Source organism: Paralichthys olivaceus, chromosome 3 (assembly GCF_024713975.1).
Source record: "Paralichthys olivaceus isolate ysfri-2021 chromosome 3, ASM2471397v2, whole genome shotgun sequence".
In the NCBI taxonomy this organism is placed as follows: Eukaryota; Metazoa; Chordata; class Actinopteri; order Pleuronectiformes; family Paralichthyidae; genus Paralichthys; species Paralichthys olivaceus.
In genome coordinates, this window is record NC_091095.1 from 26,595,578 (window position 1) to 26,615,979 (window position 20,402).

General features: G+C 42.1%; 1 long non-coding RNA gene across 1 annotated transcript; it reads left to right on the forward strand.

Moving 5' to 3' along the window:
• Positions 1-359: 359 nt before the first annotated feature.
• LOC138407268 (uncharacterized) lies at positions 360-13,156 on the forward strand. The gene is made up of 3 exons (XR_011240716.1): positions 360-8,243; positions 9,286-9,809; positions 12,952-13,156. It is a non-coding gene; the product is annotated as an uncharacterized lncRNA (long non-coding RNA).
• The last annotated feature ends 7,246 nt before the right edge of the window (positions 13,157-20,402 follow it).

Below are 20,402 nucleotides of genomic sequence, written 5' to 3' on the forward strand. Positions count from 1 at the left end.
GATTCAAGTGGTCTACTCTTTCTTGAGTAGCTGTGTTTGAGACATGGAAGATAGCCTGCACCTTTAGGAATAAGGAAGACCATTTTTTTTAAGTGGATTTCTTAGACTGTCAGTGCCACACTGATCATCATTCCCCACTTCTGTGCTCTGGCCTGGGCATTCTTCATGCAAATTATTAGTTACCTTAGAAATACTGGCTTGGAGATTATGGGGATCCTCACTGACAATATCAGTTTGAAAGTCTGCTGCAAAACTTGCTTGGTGTGCTCTACTTTTATGGGAATTGAATGAAGAGTCCACATTTGTGCTATAGCTACAATCCTTATATGGGCATGTCACTGTTTTCAAATGCTTTCTGAGATGACTGAAAAGGGCTGATTCAGAAAAGGGTTGCTGAAATGGGCATAAAGGGCATTTAAATAACAGAGGCCCCTGACTCTGCTCTGCACAACAGCTAAGTTGTGCTGTATGATATCTTGACAAATGACTCAGTGCATTAAGTGTCTGAAATGTACAAATGCAATCAGTGTAGAGGCATCTAGGAGGGCTGATTCTGGAATAGTGGCTGTGTTGCAGCCTTTAGTGTTTAAATAACTATTCTGGAGGTGAAAGAAGCTGCTGACAAATTACATTTCCTGATCATGTTGGAACCAGCAACCTAAAAGGCAAAAAGAATTTTAGACCACCATCAAAAACTTTTAAAACCGAATTCTGTATATTTAATATAACAATAAGTTAATAACTATTAGCTTACCAAAACATGATCATGGACTACAGCTAACACTAATTTAAAATCAATTTTTTTTCTATATAGCGTCTATAGATGGAACATAGCATAAGTAAAAATATAAATTAAATATATCCATTTTCTCTTGCTCCTGGTATTTCACATGAGGGCCTGATACGGTGATGATTTAAAAAATTAACGCGAACGTGAGTGACGTTCACTCAGTTTCCTAACTATGCTACAAGGAAGATTTGCTAGGAATAGTTTGCTTCTGTCTGGATTGCTCAATTGACCAATCCTGCTTAAGCCTGAGGTTAGGACCACCTTAACTCATTCACATATGGACACAGAAATGTGGAAATAAATAAACGTGGAAGTTACACAGTAATACATGAATAAATGTTTTAATTTATTTCCACATTAATTTATTTCCACAATAATTTATTTATTCATCATGCACAGACATGATCAGACACCCTCGATTAATAACTAAACACATGATCGTAAGTTCGTTACTAAATCATCCCAATAAAAAATTAACATGAACTCGTTCTTTTTAAGTGTGAACTGACACAACACTGCAAACAGCAATTGCTGCACAACAGTCTGCATTGGCAAGCAGAAGTAGTAGAACTGGATCATCACACCCCTGTGACCAATCCTGCATGAGACTGAGGTTAGGACCGCCTTTCTCATTAGCATACAGACAGAAATAAATAAATGTGGAAATGTATTTATTTCCACATTTATTTATACATTAATTTAATTATACTTAAGTCATGTCTGGTACTCCATAGGGGTTGTGATTGTAAATGCAGGCAGCAATTTCTCCAAAGAATTGATATTGTTACTGTAGTCATTAGTTATGTATAAGAAACATGGTTATTTATGGGGCCATAATTGCAGCAGTCTCAATCAAATTTGTGAATGTGTAAAGGAATCTCCAAATGTATGATGAGATTTGTGAATGTGACCATAGATCTTCAAAACTGTGTATAGAATGTGTTTGTGTGTATGTGTATAATCGTATTTGAAAATGTGTAAAGAAAATAACTTCAAATATGTCTTCAGAAGTGTATTTATATCTGTACATGTACACAAATCTGTAAATGCATACATGGAGATTAATGCCTGAAAAGTATTTTACTTTAAGAGCTGAAAATACAGACAAGTCTGGGAAATTGGCTGTTTTTTTAACAAATACGTGTGGAGATTTGTCTGTGTTTTAAGAGCTGCAGCCTTCATATCACTAGGTGGACTAAGTATTTTAAGTTTGAAGATTACTGACACTCAGTGGCCTGCTTTGGATAAAACCAGGAAAATAGTGATAGTAATGGAGCACTGAGCTTGATGAATATACTGCTTGTCAGACCACAGAAAGCAGTTAGGTCTGAGCGCAGTGTTTCTAATCGCAGAATCTCATGACAATAATGACTCCATAGATAACACAGCTGTGCTGAGCCTAATGAACACCATGTAAAACTTCCTCCAAGAAGTACAGACTGAGTGAATACACTACAAAGGCTCCAACCAGGACTATGGTGGAACTACTTTAAATTCAGAGATTTTTAAATGGAGTTTGGTGTGACGATTTTTTTTTACACAATTTCAAATCTGTTTATAAACATGCACATACACATTTAAAATACAGATCCATGTACACATTCACATATAAATTTATGCATTCACAATTCTGATTATAGTCAGACCGATTAAGTCACATTTGACAATAGTTTTTGCTATAATTATGGCCCTATAGTTATTACTATCATTACTGTTAATTTGTGTGCTTTGGTAATACAAGCACTGTATTCTCATGCCAATAAAGACTATGAAATTGAAATGCATTGAAATTGATATCACATTACTTGTCCTCTGGATAATTAGACAGCATTGAAATTGCTGTGACAGTTAAAGTTTACACTCTATCACAACCATGTTCCACTGATTCCAACATGACTGGCAAAAACTGAATCAACTTCAAAAGTCCCCTCAATCAATTACTACCATAGCTAGTTTCAAATTAGTAAATAGTACTAGTAAAATAGTGTATATTCCTTCAGTGTATCGATTTGAATATAAAAACGAAAATGAATGGTATATTTCTTAATTAATTTGTTCACATACAGTAGCTGTCCTCTAAATTGGAATCCACATTTCTGTAATCATCCATCAGAGAAGGGTCTATAATAGCACGTGTGTCTGTGTGTGCGTGTGCGCATTGAGTCAGATTGAGGTGTCCCTGAAGCCTTTCCGCTGCACCTGCATTTAGAGACGTGGTCTTTCTCTATGTGGCAGGAGAGGTGTACAGGCTGTGTTAAGGTAAGATCTTTCTTTGTATTTACTCTTTTTTTACATGATGCCAAATGTAAGTAAAGACAAGCAAGAAAACAAGTTATTGAAATTAATTTTGACATTATGGAGAGCTTGTAGTGGCAAGATCAATGGAGACTGAAGCATTGAATTAGTGTACAAAATGGCTGTGGTATCGACAAAAAAATTAATTGCAGGAGGGATCATCTCAGATTTTATTTAGGAAAAACAGAAACTGTAATAAAGTTATGGAAGTTTTGCTGTCACACCAGGAAAAAAAATCCATCCGTACCAACTCACGTTATAACGTGAAAAGTTTTGGATATTGATCTGAAAATTTAGATCTGTGAATATCTTTCCCACTTTACTGCAGTAATTTTCTTCTTGTCCTCTGCTCGCCGCAGACATTTCCTCATTTCACCATACCATTATAACGGGAAGCTTGACGTTATTCAAATGTTTAAAAACAACCCACGGTTAAGAACAAACCTATAGTTAAGATCTGTTGATATAATGATAGTAGAATGTCATGAGTAGCAGACATACAAATGGAAAGACTGTATGCTTAATGTATGAATGAGTGTGAAGATCCAAGGTTTATGAAGCTAATCATCTGTAGTGTTTAATGGGAGCAAAATTGTGAATAGATTGATTGTTACTGTGCGTTGGACTTATTGTTTTAATATGTTTACTTATTCAACTTGAGGAGAAGGTCAATGAGAACAGATATGTTTTTAGTTGTGATTTGAAGTGTGAGAGGGGGCAGATCTAATGTGGAGTGGTAGGTTGTTCCATAAGTTTGGGACGGCTAAGTAAGGCGGTGCCAGTCCGAGATTTAAAAGTTAACAGTAAAATTTTAAAATCAATCCTGTGTTGAACAGAAAGCCAGTAGATATGGTCTCTATTTTTGTTTTCAGTCAGGAGGTGAGCAGCAGCATTTGTACGAGATTTAAATGTTTAATGGAGGATTGGTCTAAGCCTACATACAGGGAATTACAGTAGTCAAGCCGAGAGGTTATAAATGTATGGATAACCCTCTTGAGATCCATGCTGGTCAAAATTAAAAAAAAAAGAAATTAAAATGGACACCAAGACTCTTTACGGTGGAAAGAATATTAGGAGCTAGGGGGCCAAGGGTGTCTCTTGTATAAAAGCTATCAGGGCCGCTTCCTTTTTTAGGGATGACAGAATTTTACATCTTTTAACTACATTATTAATTCCCTTTACTTTCCATGTAATATATTTAGTGACACTCATCTTAAAGGTGTATTTCCCATGTACATGAATATTGGTGTCCACGAAAACCTGTCGCTCTTGGCTTTATTTTCTTTTCTGTTCTTTTCTGTGTCTGTCATGTGAAAAAAGAGGTCGTCCCCAAACGACGACCGCACACTTAGAGGAACCAGAACCCACCCAAAACAGAAAAACAAACTCAAATGTGACTAGTACTGGGCTGGCTGTGGTTGAGGGGTAGAGTGGTCATCCTCCAACCAGAAGGTCAGAAGTTTGATTCCCAGTCTTCCCATCTGCCTGCCAAAGTGTCCTTGGGCAAGATGCTGAACCCCAAATTGCCCCTCATAGAACAACAACAACAACAACAATAATAAGAAGTGCTACTCTAGATGCACTGTATGTATGTATGAATGTATGGGTGAATGGCAAAACTGTAGTGTTTTGAGTGCGCTTTGAGTGGTCTTCAAGACTAGAAAAGCGCTATATAAATACAACCATTTACCATATAGTAGGTCTCAAGTATCCATGGGGTCTTACAAGGGGACGTGATGCTAGAGGAGGCCATCACTATAGAGAGGGCACGAGAGAGAAAAGAACACAGAACCCCCCCCCCAAACCCAATTTGGCAACAATATAATTAGATAGCACCTAAACAAATCTGGGCAAAATTCAGCAGTGTCCGCTCCTCTGTCAGACACAGAGCCACGAGCCTTAAAATTATATTAACTCTCTGACTATCCGGTGTATGATAAAGTAACCACCAAGGATGTAAACAAGAAAAACAGAGGAGCACATATATCAAATCAGAGACAGTTTTAACAAAGCCAACATTATAATAAAGAAGCTCAGAGCTTTCAAGCTTTTAACTGAGCTAAGCTTGGTCTAAATGAGGTGTAAGTATAGAGCTGGCATCACCATTTCTTATGGCGTGTTTATATCCATACCTCACTGACAGTGTGGTCAGTCAAGCGTGGCCAGAAAACGCAGAGCCTCCTCTGCATCGCTGAAACTGCACTTCGTCCCGTTATGCTGTATCACAAGCCTGGCTGGAAACCGCATCATGAATCTAATGTCCTTATCTATAAACTTTCAAACCATATCATTATATGAGCAACGCTTCAGCCGAACCGCGCTGGACAGGTCCTAATGGATGAGGATGCGCTACCCCCCATGTTCCAGGTTTTTCGCCTTTCTTGCGGCTGCTAAGATCCGAGGCTTGTCCCGGGAGTTGTGGAGTTTGATGATCACCTGTCTGGGTCGGTCACTCCTCAGTCTGGCGGTCCGATGCGCGGTCCATCTTTATTCACCCCTTTGCGGCGGACAAACTGAGCAATGTTGGTAGCCAGGATTCAAAGAGCTCCTGAGGATTTTCACCCTCTGTACCTTTCTTCAAATTTAAGATCCGTATGTTGTCGCGTCTGCTACGGTTCTCCGCGTCGTCTATCAGCTCGGCCATGGTCACCTGCCTGTCCTCCACCTTTGAAAGACGGAGCTTGAGGGTGGCGACGTGATCCTCCATGGCGGAGACCTGCTGTTCAGCTTCAGTGATGCGTTTAGCATGACCTTCCAGGCTGCCGGCGATTTTGTCCAAAGTGTCGGTTAGTTTAGAGAACTTCTGCTCCATAATTTCACTTACGTTTTGAGTAACTTTCCGCACCAGCTCGGACAAGTCCATGCTGCTAGCTCCCTTCATGCTAGCTGCCGGAGAGGAAGTAGCGGCAATGCTAGAGTGCAGCAGGTGATCCATAACCTTCTACTGGGTTGTTTGCCTCAAATTAGCCAGTCTTTCTCTCTGAGACTGACTGCAAGTTTATTTGCCATGTTAAAATATTGTTAGAGTATCGTCAGGTTGGAATAAGATGCTTTTAGGCTGAAAAATATCGGGACCAGAGCGGGAGCTCCGCAAAGAAACAGCCTTCAGCACGCCATCATCAGGTTATCTGAATCTTTGTATTTTTAATCAAAAGGCAGGCACGCAGGGGAAGGCTGGGTTTGGGCTTTTGGGGGGGTGTATCTCTTGACATGCAAGGTGCAGAGCTTTGAAAACACAAATTTCCCTTTGGGGCTATAATGAGAAGCAGTGTGCATGTCTTCATCCCTCTAGCTGGTCAGGGGCCAAAATAGGGGCCAGTTGAATTGTGAAATATGAGGCCAGAAAAGAAGGGTCTGCTATAACTTTTGACATGCAACTCACAGAGCTTTCTAAACACGTGTGGGTCATCAGGGGCCACTGAGGAAGCAGTGTGCAAGATTTCAGCCATTTAGCTGGTCAGGGGCCTAAACAGGGGCCAAAAAGACACGACTCAGAAACTTGTAGGCATTTTACATAGGAGAAAAGTGCCACCAATTGTCGAGCAGGCATGCCTCACAAGGTGCTTCCAACTTGGGTAGTGTGACTTAGTTGGCAGCCTCTTGGTTCTGGAGCTTTTTGGGAAAATTATAATCCCTTTCGGGGCCTTCCCAAGGGCCTAGGAGCCCCAAATTTGACCCACTGGTCACGAGGGGCTCTTTGAGCCTGCATTACCAATTTTCACCAAAACCACAGAGGGGACCAGGTGACCTTTGTGACCTTTGGTATCAATTAAGCCCATTTCTTCAGTTCGATTTTGATAGCAGTACCTCATAGTAATGGTTAATATTTACCAGTGTGTTAGATGAATGTGTATATGTGCTCATAAAACTATTTGTAATACGGTATGTTCGTGTAGCGTGAAGTAATGTTGATAATTACATGATGACGATTAAGCTAACATTGGGCACATTAATCTCCTGCAATGCTAACTGTGCGTCGTCTGTGGAATAGTGGAAAAACTATGTGACTAGTGTTGTTGCAAGTAGGCTATTCTATATTTATGTTTGCTGAAATATTTGCGTTACTGAGTGAGTGTACTGTTCTAAATTGTGAGTTGCAATATATTATCAGTATATTAGAAGTAAGCTGAGTTAGAGAATATTTTGTGAAATGCTGTATTTGTTTATCTTACTGTCACACCACAGTAAAATCAAGTTAAGTTTTTGTCTTGTCTCCATGTTTGTATTTTGATTTCCTGTTTTATTTTGAAAAGTAACTCTCCTCTCGTTTCAGGTTACTTGCCCTTCCTCATGTGCCTCGGTCTGATTGTCTTCCCCGATCCTGATTATGCTCACCTGTTTCCCATTACCTCCATGTGTGCTTATAGTCTGCTTCTCCACTTTGTCCTGTGCCAGTGTATCTTGTCCCTTGTGGAGCCTCACCAGCCTTTAGTCAAAGATCCACAGTTACAGTTGTTTGCCTCGTTGAGAGTGTTTTTTCTGGGAGTTTGCCTCTTAGTTTTCATAGCTCCTTTTGTTAGAGTAGTTTAGTTATTGTTGGATCTTGTCCCTCTTCGGAGGACATTATTGTTTATATTTATATTCGAAGTATTGTCCCTCGTTGTAGGAGTTTTATTTTAGTTCATAGCGTGTCCCTCTTTGAAAGAGATTTTTGTTCATATTTATATTAGAAGTATTGTCCCTCATTGTAGGAGTTTCGTTCTTTTGTTAATGTTTATAGTTAATTCTCTTGCAGGAGGTGATTTGATGTAGTAACTAATTTTCATAGCCTTTTTCCCCCTTTAGATCAGGCTTTAGTTAAGTGTTGTTTTTTCTTTCCCTTATCCCTTCACGGAAGGTAGGATTTTTGATTTGTACGTTTTGTAATCATTCCCTCTTTATCGAGCCGCCCTCTGTTTTTTCAGTCATTGTTTTTTTGTGTGAAAATAAAATAGACGAGCTGCATCAGCTTTTCCCTAACTCTGCATCCGAGTCCTTCCTCCAAGTCCTGTGCTTGACAGTACACACTGGTGAGCATGGACTCGGCAGAGCAGGAGCAGCTGACCACAGCGCTGCGCTCCCAAGCCTCATGCCTCACGCAGCAGCAGGAGCAAGTGGCCAAGGAATCAGAGGACTCGCCCACAGCCAGGAGGATTTCAAAGCCGCCGTGTCTTCCCAGGTGGGTCTCCTCAGACATTACTGGGTGGGGGGAGAATTGTAGGGGCCGTTGCTGGAAGCCAGAGCCCCCGAGTGATACGGTAACATTGAGGATTGTCAATTCTGTTAACTCCGTCACAGACCCGGAGACCTCCGACTTGACCACAGTGCTGAGCTGTTATCACCACCTAGCTGAAGTTTTTAGCAAAGAGAAAGCCACCTCTCTTCTACCTCACCGTCCTTATGACTGCTCCATCAAGCTCCTGCCAGGTTCTACCATCCCAAGGGCCATCTATATTAAGTTTCTGGGCCTGAGAGAATAGCCATGAAGGAATATTTTGAATCTTCCCTGAAAGCTGGACTAATTCGACCTTCCTCATCCCCGGCTGGAGCTGGTTACTTTTTTGTGGGGAAAAGGGATGGGACTCTCCGTCCCTGTATAGACTACAGCCCCCTCAATGACATCAGAGTCAAAAATAGATACCCCCCTCCCCCTCATGATGTCAGTGTTTGATCAGCTACAACAACTGCAGATCTTCACCAAGTTAGATCTGCGAAACACATACCACCTCATCCGCATTCGGGAGGGGGATGAGTGGAAGACTGGTTTCAACACACCAAGTGGACATTATGGGTACTTAGTGATGTCGTTTGGTCTCACCAACGCCCCAGGAGTGTTCCAAGCCTTGATTAATGATGTATTAAGAGACTTCTTAGATCAGTTTGTTTATGTTTATCTAGATGATATTCTTATTTACTTTCCCAATGTGGAGACCCACCAGAGACACGTCAAGCTCGTTCTGCAACGTCTTCTAGCTAATAAGTTATATGTGAAAGCAGAAAAGAGTGAGTTTCACGCCGATACCATCTCATTCCTGGGCTTTATCATAGCCCCTGGAAGGGTTCAGATGGACCCAGCTAAAGTGAGCACCGTAGCTGAGTGTCCGACACCTTATAGCCGCAAGAAAGTGCAGCAATTCCTAGGTTTCGCTAACTTTTACAGGCGGTTTATCAGAGACTTTAGCGCAATAGCAGCTCCTCTCCACGTTCTCACTTCTCCGCAGGTGCCATTCAGCTGGTCCACCGATGCGTACACAGCGTTCCCGATCCCACTCGCCAGTTCGTGTTGGAAGAAGATGCATCTAACAAGGAGATGGGGGGCTTCCTGTCCCAACGAGCAGAGGTGGACAACAAGCTGCATCCCTGCGCCTTCCTGTCTTGATGGCAGCTGAGTGGAACTACGACGTGGGAAATCTTGAACTGTTGGCGGTGAAGGGGGCGCTAGAGGAGTGGCGGCATTGGCTGGAGGGGGCACATCACCCGTTCTTGGTTTAGACAGATCACATGAACCTGCAATACATAAAAGGAGCTAAACGGTTAAACTCCTGTCAAGCTCGCTGGTCATTGTTTTTTAACCGATTTAATTTCTCCTTATCTTACAGACAGAGGTCCAAAAACACTAAGCCTGATGCCCTGTCCTGATTCAGTCCTGAGCCTGTTGCCAAGGATCCCGAGCCTATCCTTCCACTTAAACGTGTGGTGGGGGTGGTATCCTGGCAGATAGAAGCTGAGGTGAAGCAAGCGAATGGTGAGACCCCGCCACCTAGTGTGTGCCCTGAGAACCATCTGTATGTCCCTGTTGATCTGCACCCACATGTGATTCACTGGGCTCACGTGTCTCTGCTCACCTGTCATCCGGGCGTACGTCGAACCATGTTCGCCATCACGCAGCGTTTCTGTTGGCCGTCCATGGAGCCGGAGGTTCGGGAGTACGTTGAGGCGTGTCTGTGCCAGGAATAAGAACTCCTCCAGAGCCCGTGCAGTTGCTGCAGCCTCTTCCAATTCCGTCCCAGCCTTGGGCGGAAAACTCTATGGACTTTGTCGCGGGGCTCCCGATCTCCAAGAGTAACACCACGGTTTTAACAGTCGTAGACAGATTCTCTAAGATGGTTCACTTTATAGCTTTGCCCAAATTGCCCTCAGCCAAAGAAACGTCCGAAGTTATGATGAACAATGTTTTTTAGGAATCACAGATTCCCACAGGACATCATGTCAGATCGGGGGCCCCAGTTTATTTCGCGGTTCTGGAAGGAGTTCTGTAAACTCATCGGTGCCACAGCGAGCCTCACATCGGGTTACCACCAAGAGGCGAACGGCCAGACGGAGCATCTCAATCAGCAGCTGGAAACCGGCATCCGGTGCCTGGTGGCACAGAATCCTGCATCATGGAGTAAACACCTGACATGGGTCAAGTACACCCATAATTCCCTTCCCACCTCAGCCACTGGTATGTCCCCTTTTAAGTGTGTTTTTGGTTACCAACCCCCGGTCTTTTCTGAGTCCGAGCCTGAGGTGTCTGTCCCCTCCATGCCCTAATCCGCCGCCACCACCACATCTGGGCTGCAGCGCGTTAGACTCTAATATGTCAAGGGGACAGAGTTAAGAAAGCTGCAGACTGCAGGAGGAGACCGGCCCCTGTCTACCAGCCTGGCCAGTGAGTCTGGCTCCAAGGAACTGCCTCTTCAGGTGGAGTCGCGCAAACTAGCTCCACGCTTTGTCGGTCCATTCCCCATCACCAGGATTATCAATCCAGCGGCTGTGCGTCTTCGTCTGCCTCGGTCCCTCCGAGTACATCCCACCTTCCACGTCAGCAAAATCAAGCCAGTCTAAAGCCTAGTTTATGCTTCTGCGTGACACAGTCGTTGAGCATTCAAAGTTCTGCGTCGAGGGAACACGTTGCTCTGCAATTCCCCACCATGCCGCTAGGGGGTGTGGATGTGTGTTTGTGTGGTTTCAGGGGTTATAGCCGAATCCTTGCTTTGTCTTCCGGTCACAGTATACAACAGTAAACAATGGTGACCGGGGTGGAGCGGCTGTATTTGGAGTTGGAGCTCATCAATATTGAACAACAAATGCTTATATTGCAAATGATGAGGCGCAGGCGACAGAGAAAACGTTTGCGGAGGTGGTCCTTACGACCACTAAACCGGTCGAGGCTGGAAACAAAGGTTTCAAAGTTTTCTAAGGTTTTATTTGTCATCTGTACAACAGATACAGCGTACATGTTGGCAATGAAAATCTTAAATCCCAGGCACCTCAAGCAACTCAACATGCAAGTGTCATAAAATAAGAGTAACAAAAAATACAAATAACATACACTAGTGCAAATGAAACAATAAGTACAAATGTCAGTACTAGTGCAAAAAATTAAACATTATAAGGTGCAAAAAAATTCAATAAAACATTATAATAAAATAATAAAACATTATAAGGTGCTAAAATGAGATATATACATGTCAGGATTTAGCAGCTATAGGGAGGTATGGACAGCTATGGATTATTGCACTCATTATATTTTTAAATTGGTTGGAAATATGATGAATAGAGATGATAATGACAGAATGAAAATTATTGTAAACTAAATAAATAAATATCAATTTTGCTTATGAATAATATAATGTGTAAATAAATATGTTGTTTTAAACAGATGTAGTGACTTTCACAGAGCTCAGGAGATCAGCAGTCTTACAGCCTGTGGGATAAAACTGACCCTGAGTCTTGTGGTCTTGGTCCGGATGCTGCGGTAAATGGTTGTATTTATATAGCGCTTTTCTAGTCTTGAAGACCACTCAAAGCGCTTTACACTACAGTTTTCCATTCACCCATTCACACACACATTCATACAGTGCTTCTATAGCTAGCACTTTTTTTGATGTTCTATTGGGCAGTTTTGGGGTTCAGTATCTTGCCCAAGGACACTTTGGCATGCAGATGGGAAGACTGGGGATCGAGCTTCCGACCTTCTGGTTGGAGGACGACCGCTCTACCCCCTCAGCCACAGCCACCCCACTGGTACTGTCTGCCAGACGGCAGCAGAGAGAACAGTTTGTTGCTGGGGTGATGGGGGTCTTTCAGTATCCTGTTAGCCTTCTTCCTACAACGCTGGGTGTAGAGGTCTGGATGGTAGCTCCTTCCTGGTGATGTGCTGAGCAGTTTTCACCACCCTCTGTAGAGTCTTACGGTTGAGGGCGGTGCAACTGCCGTACCAGGCCGTGATGGATCTGGTCAGGATACTCTCGATGGTGCATCTGTAGAAGTTGCAGAGTATCCTGGAGTCCATGTTGAACCTCCGCAGCGGGTGAAATTTACACGGGTGAATTTACAACACTTGTTCACCCACTGAGGGACCTGGATGAACAAATGCACTTTCGATACTTTCGAATGTCAACGGGGCGATTTGACCAGCTTCTTCGCCGTATACAGCCATTAATAACGTACCAGACAACGCACAGCATGCCTGTTGATGTCGCCCAGAGACTTTTAGCCTCGGGTGGAAGTCAGCAAGCTGTGGCGACTAGCTACAAACTGGCGTCGAGCACTGTGTCCATCATTTTGTCGGAGGTCTGCAAAGCATTGTGGACATGCGTTTCAGCCTGAGTTTTTGCCATGTCCTTTAACCAAACAATGGGAAGCCATGGCAGCAGATTACTGGCGGCTGTGGAACTTCCCAAACTGCGTTGGAAGTCTCAATGGTAAACACGTTACCATAAAAGCACCGCCAAAAGCAGGAAGCGACTACTTAAACTACAAAGGGGCTCACTCCATTGTGCTGATGGCAACATGTGATTCCAGCTAATTCCTATCGAGCTAAATAATTTAAAACATGTTTGATCTATGGGTCCAGTAAAAAAACATTAATGATAACATTGATTCATTGATGTCCTTTACAGATACAATTTCACAATGGTGGACGTGGGAGGATATGGAAGAGAGAGCGATGGTGGCATTTTCAAAGAGAGCAAGTTTGGGTCAATGCTGCTCAGCCACAACCTCAATTAGCCCTCACCATCTGAACTTCCAGGAACTGGAGTCCAGATCCCTCATGTCATCGTTGCTGATGCTGCCTTTCCCCTGCACTGCAACTTGATGCGTCCCTTCCCAGGCAAGTATTACATACACATATCTAGTTATCTATCTATATCTATGCAGCTCTAATAATGTGTTATATGTATATACCATTGAAGTTAAACAGTATGTTATAACTTCCTATACAGGAGTAGGCATGAACATGGACAAGCAGGTCTACAACTACCGCCACTCCAGGGCCAGGCGGGTAATTGAAAATACATTCGGCAGCCTGAAAAAGATGTGGATGTCGTCAAAGCCTGTGTGGTCCTACACAATTACCTCACCTACACAGATGAGGTGAGCCCCACAGACAGCAGATACATCCCGCCGCATTTTGTGGACACCGACAGTTGTGGATCAGTGCAGCCTGGCGAGTGGAGAAAAGTGGTGGCCAATGACTCGAACTTAGTTGAATCTGTGGATCCCACACTGATGTCCAGGGCCCGTTCCACCAGAGTGGCATTGGCTATTCGGAATGACCTGATGTCTTTCTTTCAGTCACCTCAAGGAACCGTGCCATGGCAAACCGAGATGGTGTCCCGGGGCACACTACTCAGTGATGTTTGTGAGCTGTGTTCCATCAGTGATGTAAATGAGCTATACGTTGTGTGTAAACTGTGCTTGTGCTGTACTGTGTGTGCTGAAATAAATATCAGAACAACTGTTTGAAAACAAACCTGTGTGCTTTATTGTCATATAAACAGTATAATAATATGTATATTATGGCATGCCGTTCAGGAAATTAAACCTTTTAATATATGGAATGAAACCTTGTATATATGGAATGAAGTCTGAATATATTGAATGAAGTCTGAATATATGGAATGAAACCTTGAATATATGGAATGAAACCCTGAATATATGGAATTAAGTCTGAATATTCGCCAGTGTGTTACTGATGTCCTCATAGTTTAATATTGCTGCAACGAGATTGTGAGCGGACTACCTCATTGTCATTCACTTTTAGCTATAGCATCCACACGTTACACAAGATGTCCGCAGACACTGCGGTGAAGTCTGACGTCAGTCAAGTTTCAATCCATATATTCAAGATTTCATTCAATATATTCAGACTTCATTCCATATATTCAAGGTTTCATTCAATATATTCAAGGTTTCATTCCATATATTCAGACTTCATTCAATATATTCAAGGTTTCATTCAATATATTCAGACTTCATTCAATATATTCAAGATTTCATTCAATATATTCAAGGTTTCATTCAATATATTCAGACTTCATTCCATATATTCAAGATTTCATTCAATATATTCAAGGTTTCATTCCATATATTCAGACTTCATTCCATATATTCAGACTTCATTCCATAAATTCAAGGTTTCATTCCATATATTCAGACTTCATTCCATATATTCAAGGTTTCATTCCATATATTCAAGGTTTCATTCAATATATTCAGACTTCATTCCATATAATTTCCTGAACGGCATGCCATAGTATATATATAAAAAGGTATAATTTAAAAAAAAGTCAGGACAAAGTGCACCCAAAAAAAATACAACACACACTTCAAATATTTACAAAAAAACTATATGCAATACAAAGTTCAAGGATGTGGGCTCCTTCACTGTCTATTGTCGTGTATCAGGCCGTAGACGCTGAACATCACATCAGGTCTCCGGTCATCTGGAACCCTTCGGAGCAAGTCGGCCACCGTTTGCCCGAACCTGGAGCACTCATCAGCCCCATGCAGCTGCTGCTGAAGCTCTACCCTACGGTCTCCTAGGTTTGCCATCTGCTTTGCAAGCTCGTCCTGCTGGTCCCTCTTTCTTTTGGGCCGAGACACCGGGGACTCCACTGTGGCAAAAGCTGGTGGCCTGCTGGGAGTTGCAGGGGGAGCTGGCAAATCCTGTGTGGTAGACCGGGGGGGCTCGGTGGGCGATGCAGATGTAGAGCCTTGTCGCTGTCTGACGAACTGCACGACGTCTGTTTTTAATGAAAGAGTGGATGCTTGATTAGTCTATGTGTTTGTTTACAACCAGTAGCCAATATTACATGTTGTTAATGTTTTACGTTACACATAAGCACACACATAACCGATGATGTAGCTGTAGTAACAGAAAACACATACCTTTGCCTCATAGTTTGACTCTGTTTCGCAGTGCTTTACGTGTGGTGCCAGCCATGATAAAAAATGATAAAATGCAGGGACTTTTTGGCCGCCTCCGTCGCCACTTTTTGTGGAGAGTTTTCTGCGCAGCCGGACAAATTTGTCCCAGAGGTTCTTCCATCTCTTTGTGCACTCCGCAACCTCCAACCCCGTGTTTTGGGCGATTTCTCGCCACGAGTTGTTTGCCATTTGGCAGTCTTTGTAGTTCTTGGACGAAATATTGTAAATGTGGTCGTACTTCCTGACCTCCTCGATGAGTCTTTCCTCCAGTTGGTCCATTGCTGCTATCGGTACACAAGAACTTTAAAAATGGCGGTGTAGGAAGAAAGACCGGAAAAAGCAACTCCCGGAAATTACGTTCTGAGCGGACCAATCACAGCGCTTGCGTAGTAAGGATTTTTGGGAGGTGTGCGTCAGGCTACAGCGTAGGGGTCTTCGACGGCGTAGCTACGGCGTTGACGCGACGCAGAAGCATAAACTAGGCTTAAGAGAGTGCTCTGTTGCCAGCTACCAAGTCACCCCCGTCTCCCCGTATGGTCAATGGAGGGCCAGTTAACACTGTAAAGAAACTGCTGGCAGTGCGTAAACGGGGCCGGGACAGGCCATTCCTGGTGGACTGGGTGGGGTACGGACCTGAAGAATGCCAGTGGGTTCCGGACAGTTTTATCATGGACACTGATCTTATCAGTGACTTTTATAAAGAACATCCAGACATTCCAGGGCCGTCTGGTATTCGGCCATAGAGTGGGGGGGGGGGTAATGTCACACCACAGTAAAATCAAGTTAAGTTTTTGTCTTGTCTCCATGTTTGTATTGTGATTTCCTGTTTTATTTTGAAAAGTAACTCTTCTCTCGTTTCAGGTCGCTTGCCCTTCCTCATGTGCCTCGGTCTGATTGTCTTCCCCGATCCTGATTATGTTCACCTGTTTCCCATTTCCTCCATGTGTGCTTATGGTCTGCGTCTCCCCTTTGTCCTGTGCTAGTGTGTCTTGTCCCTTGTCGAGCCTCACCAGCCTTTAGTCAAAGATCCACAATTACAGTCTGTTGCCTCGTTAAGAGTGTTTTTTGTTGGCGTTTGCCTCTTAGTTTTCATAGCTCCTTTCATTAGATTAGTTATTGTTAGATCTTGTCCCTCATTGAAGGAGATTTTTGTTCATATTTATATTAAAAGTATTGTCCCTCATTCTAGGAGTTTTGTTTTTTTGTTAATGTTTATAGTTAATTCCCTCGCAGGAGGTGATTTGATTTAGTAACTAACCTTAGTTAAGTGTTGTTTTTCTTTCCCTTATCCCTTCACGGAAGGTAGGATTTTTGATTTGTGAATCATTCCCTCTTTATCGAGACGCCCTCTGTATTTGCAGTCATTGTTTTTTTTTTGTGAAAATGAAATACACGCACTGCATCAGCTTTTCCCTAACTCTGCATCTGAGTGAATGTTTTTACCAAATTTTAAGAAATTCCCTCAAGGCGTTCATGAGATTAGCACACAGGGAAAGACCACGTCTCTAAATGCAGGTGTCACATGAAAGGTCCCGCTGACCACCTTGATCTGACCCGACACACACACAGACACATGAGAGAGAGAGAGAGATAAGTTTCATTTCTGAGATCAAGCGGATCTCCCATGTGTTGTTTTCCAATTGCTGGTGAAAGTTAAGGGGGTTAACCCCGAAGTGAGCAACATCACCTTCGGCCCTGGATGGAACACACCTCCGTGTTGATTGTTGTTATATAGTATACATTTGCAGATGCTATGAATGTGTTGACAGAGAGAAGTGGAGAAGTGCTCTGTGGATGATGGGAGTTTAACCTTAAGTGAACAGAAGGTGTCTGCCTGGTAGCTGAATGCTCTACCTCCTGTTTTACTCTTACAGACTCTTGGAACGACAAGAGAGCCTGTGTTTTGGGAACGAAAACACCAACTGTCTTCACCACCTTCAGATGCTTGAGAGAGAGTCTGAGCCAGGGACAGTACATATGGTTGAGGTTCCATCAATAAGGTGAGTAATTGGGTGGCTGAGGGGGTAGAGCAGTCGTCCTCCAACCAGAAGGTCAGAAGTTCAATCCCCAGTTTTCCCATCTGCATGCCAAAGTGTCCTTGGGCAAGATACTGAACCCCAAAACTGCCCTATAGAAGCACTGTATGAATGTGTGTGTGAATGGGTGAATGGAAAACTGTAGTGTAAAGCGCTTTGAGTGGTCTTCAAGACTAGAAAAGCGCTATATAAATACAACCATTGATCATTTTACCATTTTAATTAAAAATGTGATACCTTACAATATACTGTGATGTAAACTGTGTTCTGAGAATGTTTTGGAAATCTGTGGGGATTTATGTAGGTAACATAAGTTTGACAACTTGTACCATTTCTATTGGGGAGCCAATTTCATGGCTATGCTCAGTATCAAATTCTAAATCCACATCAAAAAATTGAGGAGTAAAAAAATATGAAAAGATGAGGAGGGCGGTTGATTTTCATGTGATTTTTTACTGTGTTGTAGACTGGTTAGTTTTAAATGTCCCCCAGGCAAAATGGAACATGCGTAACTTGTAGTGACTACAGTACCAGTATAGTGCCTGGAAAAGATAATTTTGGATACATGCATGATACCTCGAGCTGCAACTGACAACTAACACAGAAAGTGAGGGTAAACAAATGCACGTAAGAGGCATTGTCATCATTCACTTTTCATTTTCACTCTGTAATGTGTATACTGATGACTGCTGCAGCTGGCATGACAACAGATTACTTTTCAAATTTGCTGATGACTCTGTGACAGTCAGTCTCCTCCATGCAGATGAGAACAGCCATGGTCCCATTGTGGATTATGAATCTGTATTGGTGTGACTGTGCATTTTTAGTACTAAATGTGACAAAAACCAAGGAAATGAGTTTTAGGCATCAGCCCTCAAACTCTCAGAGTACTATCATCAAGGGGCAGGTGGTAGACTTTGTAAAGAACTATGGTAAAAGTACCTTGGGATGATTATTAACTATGTTCTCTCTGATGACTATGTCCCTGATGATGGCTGTTTGTATTACAGATAGCAAGTGGCTGATCCCTTATTCAGTAGAACATGTAGTAACATGTCCATGTTCCATGCTGTTTATTTTAAAATAATTTACTTGCCTTCTTGTACAATGCTCAATGATATAGATATCATTCCAGATTTCTGCAACATACTTTGTAATTTTATCCATAATTAATTATGTAAATAAATCCAGTTTATGATTTGTGATATATGACAATTTGATTGTGACTGATCATTATTCAAGGTCAGCTTTAATTTGCCTCAATTTGAGATACCTTAAATTAAGTTTAAAGTGAGAATGTCATTGTGGAAATCCTGAACTTGAATAGTGATTAATGAAGCATTGTGTTAGTTCATGCAGGACACGGAGTCATGTGCTCAGCTACCGATAGGTTTATGGGTGCTCTTCAGTCACTCAACAATCACAGCCCATTCTCTCACCAAAGCGGTCCCTTTAAATCTCATAAACCTCATCCTCACTGATCCCTGCTCAGCTATAACACTTTTAGAACTGTAATGGAAATTTTACATTTGTGTATGTATAATTGCATGATCAGACATGTGATGTATATGGAGGACTGACCAAATGGTTGACCAAATTGTTAATCTAAAAGGGCAACTTTAAGGTTTACGATGGTGGTTTAAGAGACTTGAGTTTTATGACCTCGAGAAACCACAACTTTATGGTATCTCGTTGTATCTCTGATTGGGATCAAACAACTGGGATCTCACGGGGGGGGGTCATCCACAGAACATGTAAACAAAAGGACAGGATGTCTGCTCCACTGAGTGAAACTACAGAAGGGTAATATATACCTTTGCATGCTTAGTGGGAGGGGGCTGTGAGTTATAAGAACACAGATTATCCTATGTTCTTTGCTCATTTGTGCATGTCAATCAGGTGATGTGTACTAATGAGTCCATCTGCAGATGCTGAATTAAACTTACAGAAAGAAGTGTTTGACTTTGTGCTTGTTTCACAGAAATTGCCACCACAGCACAGAGTACAAACACGGTTGTGGTAAATCATCTTAATCAAAGTACCTTGCCTGCTACGCCCACTGGGGGGTTCTGCATATGTTCCCTGTTTTTATCTTAGCATGCTGCTCGGCTAACCAGGGAACATCCAAAGAATGGAGCCTTCAGCGCCAATCATAACTGTGTCCCCATTTGCAACAAATGGGTAAATCATAACAAAGGGTTCCTGACTGAACTTGGAATTAAATGGTTAATATCTGAAACTATAACAGTTCAACTGAATTGTAGATATCTAATGTTATTTTAATGCTACCATTACCTGTCTTGACATGTACTGTAGATGTTTGAGAGAGTCTCTGAGCCAGGGACAGTAGACATCACTGAGGTTCCATCAATAAGGTGAGTATTGAAACACATGATATTTTACAGTATACTGTGATGTAGATTCTCAGAAAGTTACAGAAATTTGTGGGGAAAAATTGTTTGCAGATGCTATGAATGTCGTGTTAATTTCTGACACTCAGTTAAAATTTATAGAGTTGGCTTGTTTTGTCAAGAAATCATCCTTGTAAAATAAAAGAACATGGAACAAATTATTTATCATGTATTGCTATATTTATTTTTTTTACCATGGTCACATTCAGTATGGCCGGAGGCATTATGTTTTCAAGTTGTCCATCCATCTGTCTGTCCCATTCATGTGAATGCGATATCTCATGAACAACTACGTTATGTTAGTCAAAGGTCAAAAGGTCAAGCTCACATGACTTTGCATTGTTTTGAATACAATTTATCAAGATTGTCCAAAGGAAATATCATTACATGTGGCACAAACATACATTTGGACTCAAAGATGACTTGAATAGAATTCAGTTGTCAAAGATCAAATGGCAAGGTCACTAGGACCTCACAAAGCACACTTCTTGCCTTGTAAATGCAATATATCAGAAATGCCTTCAGGGAATTCTTTCACATTTGGCACAAACATTCACATGAATTTGGGTTTCATTTTGGTAGCCAAATGTCACAGTGTTCTCACAAAGTATGTTAATATTTTTCCTGAAATTGATATCTAAAGATCAGCTCATGGGAATGTCGTCAAACTTGGTAAAAACATTAACTTCAACT